The sequence below is a fragment of the Pantherophis guttatus genome, chromosome 8 (genome assembly GCF_059756535.1).
Source record: "Pantherophis guttatus breed Tessera chromosome 8, ASM5975653v1, whole genome shotgun sequence".
Classification (NCBI taxonomy): Eukaryota; Metazoa; Chordata; class Lepidosauria; order Squamata; family Colubridae; genus Pantherophis; species Pantherophis guttatus.
The window spans coordinates 50,097,613-50,111,003 of NC_142070.1; the positions used below are offsets into that span (position 1 = coordinate 50,097,613).

Here is a 13,391-nt window from a genome sequence, read left to right on the forward strand (position 1 = left end):
TATTCATATTTTATATAGTATATTCACTGCCCAGAGTTGTTGCATAGAAAGGTGGTCATACAAATTTGATTATATAAATGCTAAACTATGATTTTGTGCATAAGTATGCCTTCTTTTCCAGGCTGAGAGTCAAACTTAATCAGTTTAGTGTAGTGGTCAGACCATTGGATTAAGACTGGTTCATGTCCATGCTCAGGGAGGAGAATCATTTAGTAATTTGGATCAATCATGTTAGACCAAGTTACTTTACAATTGTGTTCTTTTAATAATACTGGAGAAAAAAGCACCCTTATGTATACCACAATTGAATTCATATAAGAAAAGTGGAAGATAGTTCAAACAAGCAGCAAACACTTGGCTATTCAGTGCTGGGCCAGAAGCTGGATTGAAAAATTAGGGAGGGCAGAGACAACACAAATAAATATGTAAATTAAAAAACTAAATTAAGACAAAATTAAGTTAAGACAATTCTTTCATGTATTAATACAAGGCATGTTACATATTATAATAATTATTCTAATATAAATAAATATTATATAAAGCATGGATTTGTATTTTGAAGTGTCATCTGCTCCCAATAATTTATGCTTTGAAGCTGGCAAACTCTTTCTTGGTTTATGAGACCTTTTTTTAAATCCCTTCTGCTGCCTAAATAAGCTCAAATTGTAAATTGTGGTTCACTATTACACCTTGCAATTTAAAGTCAATTCCAGGACAGATGAATCTGAGTTTCTAAGTAAGGGTAGAATAATAATAATAATAATAATAATAATAATAATAATAATAATAATAATAATAATAATAATGAGGAGGAGGAGGAGGAGGAGGAGGAGGAGGAGGAGGAGGAGGAGGAGGAGAAATAAGAAGGCATAAAAATAGTCTCCTGGTAGCCTAAGTCTTTAAAAAGAAATCATATTGTGTTTCTAGAATCTTTTGTCCCACTGAAAAGAGAATTAGCATGGAATCAGATTAGATGTTATGAAATAGAAATACATTAAAAATATCTTTTCCACAACTGTCCTTCATTGCCCAACATTAAAGTAAATGATTTTATATTATTTTGATCTTTGGCTAGATGCAACAAAAGAGTTTCTAATTTTAAAAGCTAGAATCTCAAAACAATTCAATAGTTTTGCTTTTTCTTTGCATTGCATTTCATTGCATGAAATTTCTTTATTATGGTCTTTGACCAGCATTACAAATAGAAGAAAGATAACAAATTGCTACAGGAAACATATTCTATTGTTTATCATAAAACAATAGAATAACATCTAAGTCAATTTTTTGTGCAATTGCATGACTCAGTAAAGATATTTGATAACATGGAATATTAGTGAAGGGTTAATATCTCTTAAAACAGAGGTCCCCAACCTTTCCAGCTCCATGGACCAGCTATGGTGGCAACAGCAGCCACAGTGGGGGAAGAGGGGATGGTTTCATGTGCTGGCCCACTGCTTTCATGACCTGGTTCCCAACAGGCTGTGGACTGGGGATTAGAACCCCTGCCTTAAAACGTAACATAAAATATATCTGTATGATCCTCAAATTTGGAAAGGACTGGAGTAAGCAATGCATGTGTTTGTATATCATATTGTCATTCCTGCAAGATAGACAAGACCAAGGACCTAATAGATTAAGATTACTTTTATTGTAAAAGACACAGAGCCAGTTTAGACTAGTGGTTAAAGAACCAGGCTAAATTGATAGCTGCATGTAACAATAGAAGCACTCTTAAAATTTGGCAATAAAATTCAGAAACACTGGAGGTTCATTGTGATGATCCCTCTTTTACTATTCATTTGGCTTCCAAAAAAGTTAATTGATCTATATATTCAAGAGAAAAGCCAAAACTTTGATACAAATTTGGATATCAACAAAATTGATAACTATCTGTCTGTAGCAGTGGCAACAGCCCAGTAGGATCAACATGATTCTGAGCCATGATATCTAAAAGCCTGATCAGCCTGGAACATTAACTTCAAGCTTCAAAATGGCATTAAGTCACATTTTGGAGAACCAAACAGAATTCTATGGAAGCTTGATTCTTATGTTTGGAAATGGGCCAAAATGATACCTTGTAATAGTTGAGCAATTACTTTAGCTTTCAACAATTTAATTGCCAATAGAATGTAATTGATCTTTACTATATAAAATTTGCTAATTGCCCTTTACTATATAAAATTTGCTTACAGCAAATGTATGTCTTTGGGTAGTAGAACTGACAGAATTAACTTGAAATGCTAATTTTTTAAAGCCTGAAAATTTATGCCAAAATATTAAAATATTTAGCTTATTTTAGTTCATGAAAGCCAGTTATACACTTTATCTTTTGTTGGAAAACATTAAAAATTTGGATTTCCCATAATTAATTGCCAATTCTCTTAATAAAAGGATGCCAGTTTCTTAAAGAGTGCTACATAAGGCCAAGAGACAACAACTGTACACAGTAAGATTAGTGAAATAGCTAGCTGTCATTTAATTTGTTAATGATCTTCTATAGGCTAATTAGCATATTAGCCAGGCTATTCCTGTCCTTTTTATATAGAAAAACAATTATAGTTCCTCCTTCCCAGTTCTCTGGGATCATAGCTATATGGTTAATATATGGAAGTAGAGAAGGCAACATTGGTGTCCAACAATTAGAATTAGATTTAATTAGTTTAAATAACCAAGACCATGTGTTTAGTTCAAAGCACAGAAGAGTTTATTATTGCTACCTCTAATAAAAAGAAATCTAGATATCTAGGGATCAAAGCTAAATTGGCATTGGATAAGGGTCAGCAAAAATCATGGGGGTGGGGCTGGACTTAGGTCTTTTATGACAACTGAGGACACATTTAATCCTACCTGCATGTAGGGTTGTATGTAGAAGAGTTCAATCTGCTCTTCTACATTTACTAAATTCATTGGTAATAGTTCCACTTTTATAAGTTTCTGGACTATGTAGCTTCAATAAACTGAGACCATTTTTCTTCTGATCAAGTGGGTTTTTTCTTCATGCCTCATATTGTCTTCCTGCTCCTTTAATATTTTACTAGTAAATCAGTCTCCAGTAAAGTAATGAAAAATTCTAATAATGGTGTTTTAGCAGCAATGTAAGTTTTGAGTGAAGTCCCCTCCAGTTTGAACTGGTCATTGTCCTCCTTTCAAAAGATTTAAGCCTGGCCACAGGAGCATGATACATTAAATATTTTATTATGGGGAGGGGGAGTACCAGGTGGATTTAAATGTACCTCAAACCTGCAGAAGATTGAAAAGTATGTATTCCTTTTCTCAGACTGAAACCAGCAAGGCAACCCATCAACAAGGGAGCCATTCCATCTAACTTTGTGAAAGCTATCACTACCTGACAATTTAAATAGAACATAACTTGATATTTGATTGTGCCTTGCATAAATTCACAAGTAAAAATTAGAAATTGAGACCCGGGAACTATATCAAAGTATTTAAGACCATAGAGAAAGGTCTCTAAAAGTTAAATAATCTATGGCAGATAATTTATGAGTTGACTAAAATATATATTGCCCATATCATTTCTAACAGCTATTTAACATTTGTAAATTAGGCCTATTTATAATACATATCAACTTTAAGCCAGCAAATGTTTCTAATCAAAGCAACAAACTTCTTGATATGTCCAATATTACTGCATTGTCTGAAGATTTTTTCTTCAAATATACATTGACTTGCTATGTGTGAACTTCTGCCATGATAGCACAAATCCTTTCACTGTCTGCTGTAAGCTACTGTATTTCCTATCGTATCTCTAGCACCTGTTTTCATAAGACACAATATCAAATGATTTTCTAAATGTTAAATCTGACTCACTTAAGAATCTTTTTGAATGTTTTCTTTCAGAATTTCATACCTGTCTGATCTCAAAATATCATCAGGCACTATTTAGCTCCTTGTTCAATGTTCAATGTTTAGACATCTTTTTTAAGTTTAGCTATGTATCTGCAGTTAAGTCTCCCTCTATTTGCACTCATGAAACCTAAAACACTACAATAATGGCTTTTGGCACCAAATGTTTCTACATTATTTTTACTAGTTCTTGTGGCGTGTTTCCAAGGATCTTACCCAATAACTCCAACACGAATTGTTCTTGGATCAAAGTTCTTTATTAATCAGTTATTTCTATTACAGGTGAACATCTGGAAAAGTGCATCTGGATCCCTGGACCACACCTTATATACCTTGGAGGCAGAGCTAAGGTAAGGAGGGATCAGGGGAAGGGCCAGGTGGGTGAATGGGGTTAACTCTTACTCTGCCATGGGGAAGCGATGTTAGGCATTTATATGTAACAAATCCCCCTCTAAATGCCTAACAGTTGGAGCTGTGTGTATGTATTGTATATGTACACCTAATCTTGAACTTAAGTAGTCGTGCTGTTTGTTCTGCAAGGGTTTGGTCAGGATGTCAGTGATTTGTTCGACAGTCTTGCAGTGTATGGCTTTGATAAAACCAATGTTCGTTAACTGTCTGACGTGCTTATGTTTGATGTCTATGTGCCTTGACCTCTGGCCCACAGCGTCTGCCATGGATATGTCTATGGTTGCCTTGTTGTCCTCATGTATTATTATCGGGTAGGCTGGTTCAGTCCAGATGTTGGAGAGCAGGTCATCGAACCATGTCAGGTTGTTGGCTGCCTTCGAGAGGCAGATGTATTCTGCTTCTGCTGTAGATGTGGCCACTAGGTTCTGTTTCCCGGTGTACCAGTGCACCGGGCAACCGTTGATGAGGAATACATAGCCAGACGTGCTTTTCCTGCTCTTTGTGTCGCCTGCCCAGTCACCATCAGCATAACAGGTTAATATGGGTTCTTTGGAGCTCACCGGCTCTAAACGTAGGCAGGCATCTATGCTGTACTTTAGGTATCTGAGCATGCATTTTACACCTTCCCAGTGGTATGTTTTTGGTTCGCTGATGTGCCTAGACAAGAAGTTGACCGCTAGGATGATATCTGGCCTAGTCCAGTTGGCTATGTATAGTAGGGACCCAATGACAGACCTGTAGAGGGTATTGTCCTTAAATGTTTCACCTTCTTCATTCATGTGTTTTAGAAAGTCAACTTGCATGGGTGTTTTGCATGGCTTGGCATCCTTCATGTTGCACTGGTGTAGTAGCTCCAATATATTCTCCTTTTGGGAGATTCTGAATCCTTTCTGTGTTCTGTCGATCTGGACACCCAGGTACTTGTTTACCTTTCCCAAAGTTTTTAGTGCGAAATGCTTCCCCAACTTATCAGCGAAATCATCACATTTCTGTTTGTGCTGGCCACAGTATACAATATCGTCCACATAAACAAGTACGTATTCAATAGATGTGCCCTCCTTTTTGGTGAAGAAGCATAGGTCAGCAGAGGTGGCTGTGAATCCCATGTCCCTGAGAATTTTTGCTAGGCACTCATACCACCTCTTACCGGATTGCTTCAGCCCATACAAACTCTTGTTTAACAACCAGGTATCTCCCTTTTGTGTGTTTTTTCCGGGGGGTGCTCTGACAAAGATCTCTTTGTCTAGTTCCGTGTGGAGGTAAGCTGTCTGCACGTCAAATTGGTAAACTTCCAGGCCTAGAATTGTTGCTATCACCAGGGTACTCTTGAAGCTTTCGGCCCTGACCGTGGGTGAATATGTATCGGTGTAGTCCTCCAGGTATTTCTGCGCAAACCCCTGTGCCACTAACCTAGCCTTGTATAGCGTCTTATTGTCCTCAAGATCCTTGATTTTAAAGACCCACTTTGTCCCAATGGGTACCTTGTTGTCTGTCATTTAGCTCTCTCAGGCTGGCCATCTCTTTCTCCATGGCCTCTTCCCACCTAATCCTTTCTTCCTGTGGCAACCTAAGTATGTCTTCATAAGAGTTGAGTGTTGTGGTGTTTGTGTGTATTGATAGTACGTAATCTTCAAACCTTTTGGGTATTTTGTTCCTGTTATGTCTAACGGGCCTATTGGGTTGCGTTTCTGTGTCATGCATGTACCTGGCTTCCCTTTCTGTAAGTGTATCTACCTTTATGATGGGGTGGTCCTCTTTCCATCCCTTGGTGGCTATCCCTTGGTGTCTAGGTTTGTGTTTCTCGTGTGCCTCTGTGTCAGCTGTGTCTAGTCTACTCTTGATCCTTGCATTGTCTGTGACTTCCTGCCTGGGGAACACTTTGTTGAGGTGTATTTTTGACCAATTTGTGTTTTCATGGAATACTGCTGTTCTGGATATGATAAATTTATTGTCCTTGTCAATGAACCTGTACCCTTTTGTCCCGGACTCGTATCCCATAAATCTCCTTGATACCTTGTCCCCCTTGCGTCTCAGTTGTTTCAGTATATGCACATCTGCTGTGACCCCAAATATGTGTAGGTGAGCTATTTGGGGTTTCCTGTTGTACATAACCTCATAAGGAGTTTTGCCTACCACACTGGACCATAGTCTGTTCAGGGTGTAGTTTGAGTATGTGAGTGCCTCTGCCCAGAAGTGCTGCCCCAGCCCTGCGTCTTCTAATACACATCTTACCATAGTTTGTAATATTCCGTTCCTTCGTTCTGACACTCCGTTCTGGAATGTGGAGAACGGCGAAGAAGTGAAATGTAATATTCCATGTTTCTTTAGCCAATTGGAGAAGTCCCTTGATAGGAACTCTGACCCTCTGTCCATCATTATTTGTTTTATTTTGGTGTTGTGTTGTGTTTCTACTCTCCTGTAAAATTCTTTGAATTTTTGAAACACTTCATTTTTATGATTGAGTGTATATACGAATCTGTAACAACTGAAGTCATCAACTATAGTTAGAAAGAACCTCTTTTTATACTTTATAGAGGGTCGAATTTGTGGTGCGAGAGGCCTTTTTTGTTTTTGTTTTTGTTTTGAGTTTAGAACATTTGCACACGGAACACTCTAGGTAATTGTTGCAGTTTTTTTACTTGTAAACCGTTTGAACATTCAGTCATTTTTTGTACAATTGGGAAACTGGCGTGGCCCAACTTCCTTATGAAGCAGGTGGGCGCAGTCATCGTGGATGGGTTTGCCAATAGAGGGCTTCCCCTTGTGTGCTGTGTCAGAACTGTGTTTGTCTTCAGTGATGTGTTCAACCTTAACCCCCTTTGTCTCCCCGGGAGTACCTGTCTTGCCTTCCCTACTTTCTAGTTGTATATTTGTGCTTGGATAGTAATCTTCATGGGGTTGGAGGTATGTTAGCCCCCCTTCGATTATGATTTTGCCTATGTCCTTATTATCCTTGGTCATGTATACCTTTCCTCCTTTAAAAGTCGTCTCGATACCCAAGTCTTTGCTGAGTTTGAGTGTGGCTAGTATATTGTGAGGTATCTCAGGTATGAGCAGTACCCCCTCTATTATTCCTATCCCATTTATGTATGTGTTCCCTTCTCCTGTTACCAGGACCTTGTCCTGATTTGCTACTTTAATGTGGTACTTCTTTGCTGTGAATGATGTAAGTATGTTCCTGTTGTTGGTAGTGTGGTTGGTGGCTCCTGAATCGATGAGCCACATGTTCCCTTCCCCTGGCTGCATGTGTGTGGATTGATGGTCTCCAAGGCCATACAGTGACCCTGGTTGGCTTTCCCTGGAGCTGTCTCTCTGTCCCCTCCTGTCTCTGGGATTGGGGGAGTCTCTGCGTCTGTAGCTGTTATCTGGTGAGTGCCTATCTGAGAACCCTGGCCTCCGGCCTTGCCTTTCCCTGCGGTGAGTGTAGTCTCTGTCCCTTGAGTTTCTGGGGCAGTCTCTCTTATAATGATTCCTGGAGCCGCAGATAAAGCATTCGGGAATGTTGTGATTCCTAGTTTGAAACTCTACCCTTTTTACTGGCCTACCCTCTCTGTGGCTCATGGAGCGGTCTCTTCTTAGGCTATCCTCAGCTATCAGTCTGTTGATGAGTGTTTCTAGGGAGAGGTGCTCTATGTTGAGGCTATCCAGTTGCATTATAAAGTTTCCCCAACTAGAATCCTGGGAATTTATAATTATACTTTTTATACTATCTTCAAAGATGGTCTCCCCCCTTTGTATAAGTTCTGCCCTGGTAGCATTCAGATTTAAGATATGCTCACCCATGGGAGTTCCAGCCTTGTGCCTGGCTGAGTAGAACTCTCTAGAGATCTTGGTAGTTGTGGCTACACTCTTGCTATAGAATAAGTTGAATATTTTATGTAATATTTCTGTCACAGTCAAGTGGTGGCCAAGGCTGGGATAGATGCTGGGTGATAAACTTGCCATTAACAAATAATAAGCCCTGTGGTGCAAGCAATCTACATCAAAGGTCCAGGGCTTTCTAGGTGGGTCATTAAGTAAAAACAACACATTTTCCCTTAGAAAGATAATTTGGAGCTGATGATTCCACTCTAAGAAATTAGTCCCATCTAGTTTTAGCTTGTGGAAATCAGCTGGTAAAGTCATTGAGCTACATGGTAAGTTACTCAGTCTGGTGCTGTCCATGGTTTTGTAGGTGAGGGAACTCACAATATGCTGGGGGAATGCTTGTTGCTAGTCTGAATGGATTTATCTCTATGTTCCTCTCTCTTCTTACAGGCAGTAACTGAGCATGTGCGAAGCTCATTTCGCGCCGGAGGTCATCGGGTGAGGAACTCTCTGCTGCTGCTCTCAGGCCTAGGCCTAGGCCTGCCGGTGGGAGGCTGGGCTCTCCCCTGGCTGGTCCGTAGCCCTCCCTGGACGACAGATGCCATGGCTGGCATCCCCAGTGAAGAATGGGAGGAGGTGAGGAGGTGAAGCGGTCGTAGGTCGAGGACCTCCGAAGCTCGGCGGCGCAGCGGTGGCAGTGATGGACGTAAGTCGAGGATTTCCTGGATTCGGCGGTGCGGCGGTGGCAGCGGCGGCGGTGGTGGATCCTGGTCGGTGTTGGTTGGTCTCCGGGCGAGTAGACAAGTCTGGCGGAGGTTGTACGGTTGGTGAGTAGCTGTTTTGCCTTTCTATTCTCGGGTCTTGCGTTGTTGGTGCAGCAGGTGGCGAGTGCGAATCCTGCGGTTGGTTGATCCTGCAGGTGATCGGGTTCCGGTGCTCACTTTCTGGGCGCGTTGTTTCTCGGAGGGTTGGCTGGGTCAGTGCATAGGTTCCGGTGGCCACCCTGTTGTCCCTTTGGCTTTGGGGTGCCTCAAGGTGGTTTTTTGCAAGCGCGGGAGGCTTGAATGCAGAGCCAAGTGCTGCCGCAAGAGTCTTGATTGCATTTTTCTACTTTGGGCCCAGTAGGTGGGCTCTTGCAGGCTTGTGTTATTATTTCTGGCAGTTTTCGGGTTCTTCCCCATTTGTATTGGGATCCTCGTTGTTTCGCGCTGTTTTGTTTGAGTCTCGGCTCCCCATTGGTTGATGGCCATTCCAAGATGGCCGCCAGGAGCATGGCACAGAAATGAAATCGTCCATGAGCGGAACTTCAGCTTGAGAATGCCTTTCCCTTGCCGGATTGGCGACTTCATTGTCTTGTTCCTGGGTGCTCATTGCTGCTCCATGGCTTTCTAGGAGGCCTTGGAGTTTCGCGATGAGCTCTTCTTTGCTGGCGGGCGCTTCCAGCATCTTCAGTATGGTTGATCGGAAGTCGTCTCTGCTCGGTGGCTCTCTCCTTTCGCGGCTGCAGGTTTCCTCTCTCGGTTCCTCGTCCCAGAGTAATGGGCTCGGGTCGTAGTCCTGCTCACACTCGGTCGTGGCGATTCTCGCTGTGGCGCCTCCGAGAGCCTGCAGCTCTTCCATCTACTTGGTATAGGCTCTGGTGAACATCCTGCTTTCTGCTTCGGATTGGATTCCTGATTCTGCCATTTCTGTGAGTTGTGGGTTAACCATCCTCTGCTACCAATCTGTGGCGTGTTTCCAAGGATCTTACCCAATAACTCCAACACGAATTGTTCTTGGATCAAAGCTCTTTATTAATCAGTTATTTCTATTACAGGTGAACGTCTGGAAAAGTGCATCTGGATCCCTGGACCACACCTTATATACCTTGGAGGTGGAGCTAAGGTAAGGAGGGATCAGGGGAAGGGCCAGGTGGGTGAATGGGGTTAACCCTTACTCTGCCATGGGAAAGCGATGTTAGGCATTTATATGTAACAGTTCTCCAGATCTGAATTGGGAAAGATTTTGTGTGGTAATTAAACTGCATAATAGTTGAATGCTTTATATTTCATAACATTCAATAAAGCAGGCAATTTTTCATAACAACTGTCTTATTTGTATCAACAGAATTGTTCTGGTTCCTCTACATATAACATTCACCCACCCACACTTACCTTTACAATAAAGCCATCTGGCTATTTTTTTTTCAGTGGACATGGACAGGAATTGTACCTATCATCCATTTCTATCTCCTTATCTGCTACAGTTGCCAAAGTCTTCCCATTTCATACACATCTATTCCGTCCTGCTGGGGATCTCAACAAAAACAAACAACCTTTCCTTCTTTTTCAGCAGAAGTCAGAAAGGATTATCTTCTTACTAAATACTAATATTGATGCTGATGTTGGAACATGTGGCCATCCTGATGGTTTGTGCTTGCCAAAGTATCAGAAAAGGGTCATGTTGTTATTATTAAAAATGATGCAAAATATCATCAGTCACAGCTATAACTAAAAAATAGATGAAGGTCAGGCTCAAAATAATAAGTTTATGAATAATCTATTTATAAACAATGACCCAATATTTTAAATTAAGCAAAGTTAATTACAGTATATCTGAAGCCAACTGAAAAATGTGGATTGTTATAATAAATATTTCCAGACATAAAATAAAGTTATGGTTTCTGTTTAAATTATAATTTCCACCATCAATTAAATCTGTTCATGTCATCAGATCTGTAACTGGAACAAAAGTGGCATTTATATTTTACTAGTGTTATATGTTCAGTTAAACATTGTTACATCTATTTATATACATGAACATCATTGCACTTCTAGGGCATAATCTTGTGTAATTTTTATGTAAATATTTCTCTAAATTTCACTATAACTGTATGTTAGTGTGAAAACAGTAGAAAAATGAAATAAATTTTTGTTTCAGGATTATACTTCATGTTAACGATCAGCCATTCCAAGAAAAAAAACATCTGTTAGTAAATGTTGCATTTTAAAATCAATCAGATGCCAAGCATTTAACCATATCTTTTATAGATCCTAGAGACTGGGGAACTATCAGAGAACTGGAAAGAGCTGATGTGGTTCCCATCAAAAAAATGAAAAAATAAACAGATCCGGGAAACTACAGAACAATTAGTCTCACATCAATACCTCAGAAGATTCTAGAAAAGAAAATCAAGCAACAGAAGCAAGCAAAGTTATAACCAGTTGCCAGTTATAACCAGACAAACATGGGTTTGTCAAAAAGAGATCATGCCAAACAATTATTCATTCTTATTTCATTCTTTGACAAAGTGACTAAATTAGTGGACCAGCAAAATGCAGTGGACATAATATACTTGGATTTCAGTAAATGTTTGACAAAGTAGACCACAACCTACTTCATGGTAAGCTAAAATATGTGGGATAGACAGCATCACTACTAGATGGATTTGTAACTGGCTGACAAACTGCATTCCTAGAACTACATCTACATGAAGGGAAGTAAGAAGTGGGGTACCATTTTAGGCCCAGTATTCTTCAACATCTTCATATATGATTTATATGAGGGAATAGAAGGGGAAATCATTAAATTGGCAGATGAGACTAAATTGGCAGGAATAGCCAACGCACCAGAAGATAGACTCAAAATCCAGATGGATCTTGACAGACTCAAACATTGGACCCTATCTAACAAAATGAAATTCAATGTAGAGAAATGTAAGGTTTTACACTTTGGCAAGAAAAACCAAATGAATAGGTACAGATTAGGTGAAATTTGGCTCAATAGCAGTAACTATAGGAGGGATCTTGGAGTTCTAGTGGACAATCACTTTAAATATGAGCCAGCAGTGTGTGACAGCAGCCAAAAAAGACAATGCTTGTATTAATAGGTTGTATTAACAGAGGGGCAGAATCAAGATCACATCAGGTATTAATACTGCTTTATAAAGGCTTAGTAAGACCACATGTAGAATATTGCATTCAGTTTTGGTCACCATATTATAAAAAAAGATTTTGAGACACTGGAAAAAGTGCAGAAAAGAGCAACAAAGATGATTAGAGGGCTAGAGGCTAAAACATATGAAGAATAGTTGCAGAAACTGGGTAAGACTAGTGAAAAGAAGGAGTAGGGAAGACATGATAGCAGGGTTCCAATATTTGAGGGCCTGCCACAAAGAAAAGAAGGTCAGCCTTTTTTCCAAAGCACCAGAAGGCAAGGCATGAAACAATGGATGGAAACTAATCAGGAGAGAAGCAACCTAGAACTAAGGAGAAATTTCTAACAGTGAGAAAAAATTAACCAGTAGAACGGCTTGCCTTCAGAAGTTGTGGCTGCTCCATCAGTGTAGGCTTTTAAAAAGAGTCTGAACAGCATCTGTCTGGAATGGTATAGAGCAAGGGGTTGGGCTAGAAGACCTCGAAGGTCCCTTCCAACTGTTATTCTGTTCTGTTCTGTTAAATGAAGATATCAAGCCTAGAAAATTCTTGAGTACAACTGGACAGATCTTAGAATCAAAGACAAAATTCAGTCCAGCAACATAATGTCCAAACTGCGATCTCCCATTTACCAGGACACTCGATGAAAAGAAGCGAGTCCCAAATTGTTGTAGGTGTTTGTACAGAAAGAATGGTGCCAGACTCTTTTTCTAGAAATACTGGCTTACAATTCTTTTATGATCAGGTCAAACAATAACTTCATTCACTCCTTGAAGATAACATCATCTTTAAAAATAATTTATTCACCAAATTAATCTTCATCTTCATGTATTGTTTATCATTTCCATACATGTTTTTATAAGTGTTCACACATTTGATAGAGGGGATACTTTAACCAGTTAAACAATTTGATACTAGCAAATTTAGTAACATGGTGTTCAGAACACAAAAGCAACAAACTTCCAAAAGACTAAGAAACACTTCCAACATTCCTCTTTTATGAGGGAGTAAGAGGCACTAACCTTTCTGTTTCAGTTTTTTTCATTCAATACTTACAGCAGATCACTGTTAGATCCCCTGTTACTGTAAATAAACAAAATAGAGGAAAAGATTCACAATGACTAGAGAAAATGGACGCAGAAAGGAACCACTTTATTCAACTATAGCTTTTTGGCATCGAGCTATTCATTCATATTAAAGGAGTTTGTGCAAAACATTCATTTAATGGTACCTGTAGCTCCAGGAAGAAGGACCATGATTGATCTTTCTACCAGTCAGCAACTTCAGCCAAACTACAACTCCATGTTATCTTTCCTGCTTAAAGAGTTATTCACTGAGTAAAGGGAGGGTAGCTTGAGTATTCTTTGAAGTTAAGCATCTTATTTGAAATTAAAG

General features: G+C 39.7%; 1 long non-coding RNA gene across 4 annotated transcripts in view; it reads right to left on the reverse strand.

The window, feature by feature from the left end:
- The window catches only part of LOC117680156 (uncharacterized), a 97,184-nt gene that overhangs the window by 51,433 nt on the left and 32,360 nt on the right, over positions 1–13,391 (reverse strand). For all 4 annotated transcript variants that reach the window (XR_015729147.1, XR_009621187.2, XR_009621186.2 and 1 more), the window contains exon 3: positions 13,019–13,079. This is a non-coding gene — a long non-coding RNA (uncharacterized LOC117680156). The remainder of the gene's footprint in view (positions 1–13,018; positions 13,080–13,391) is intronic.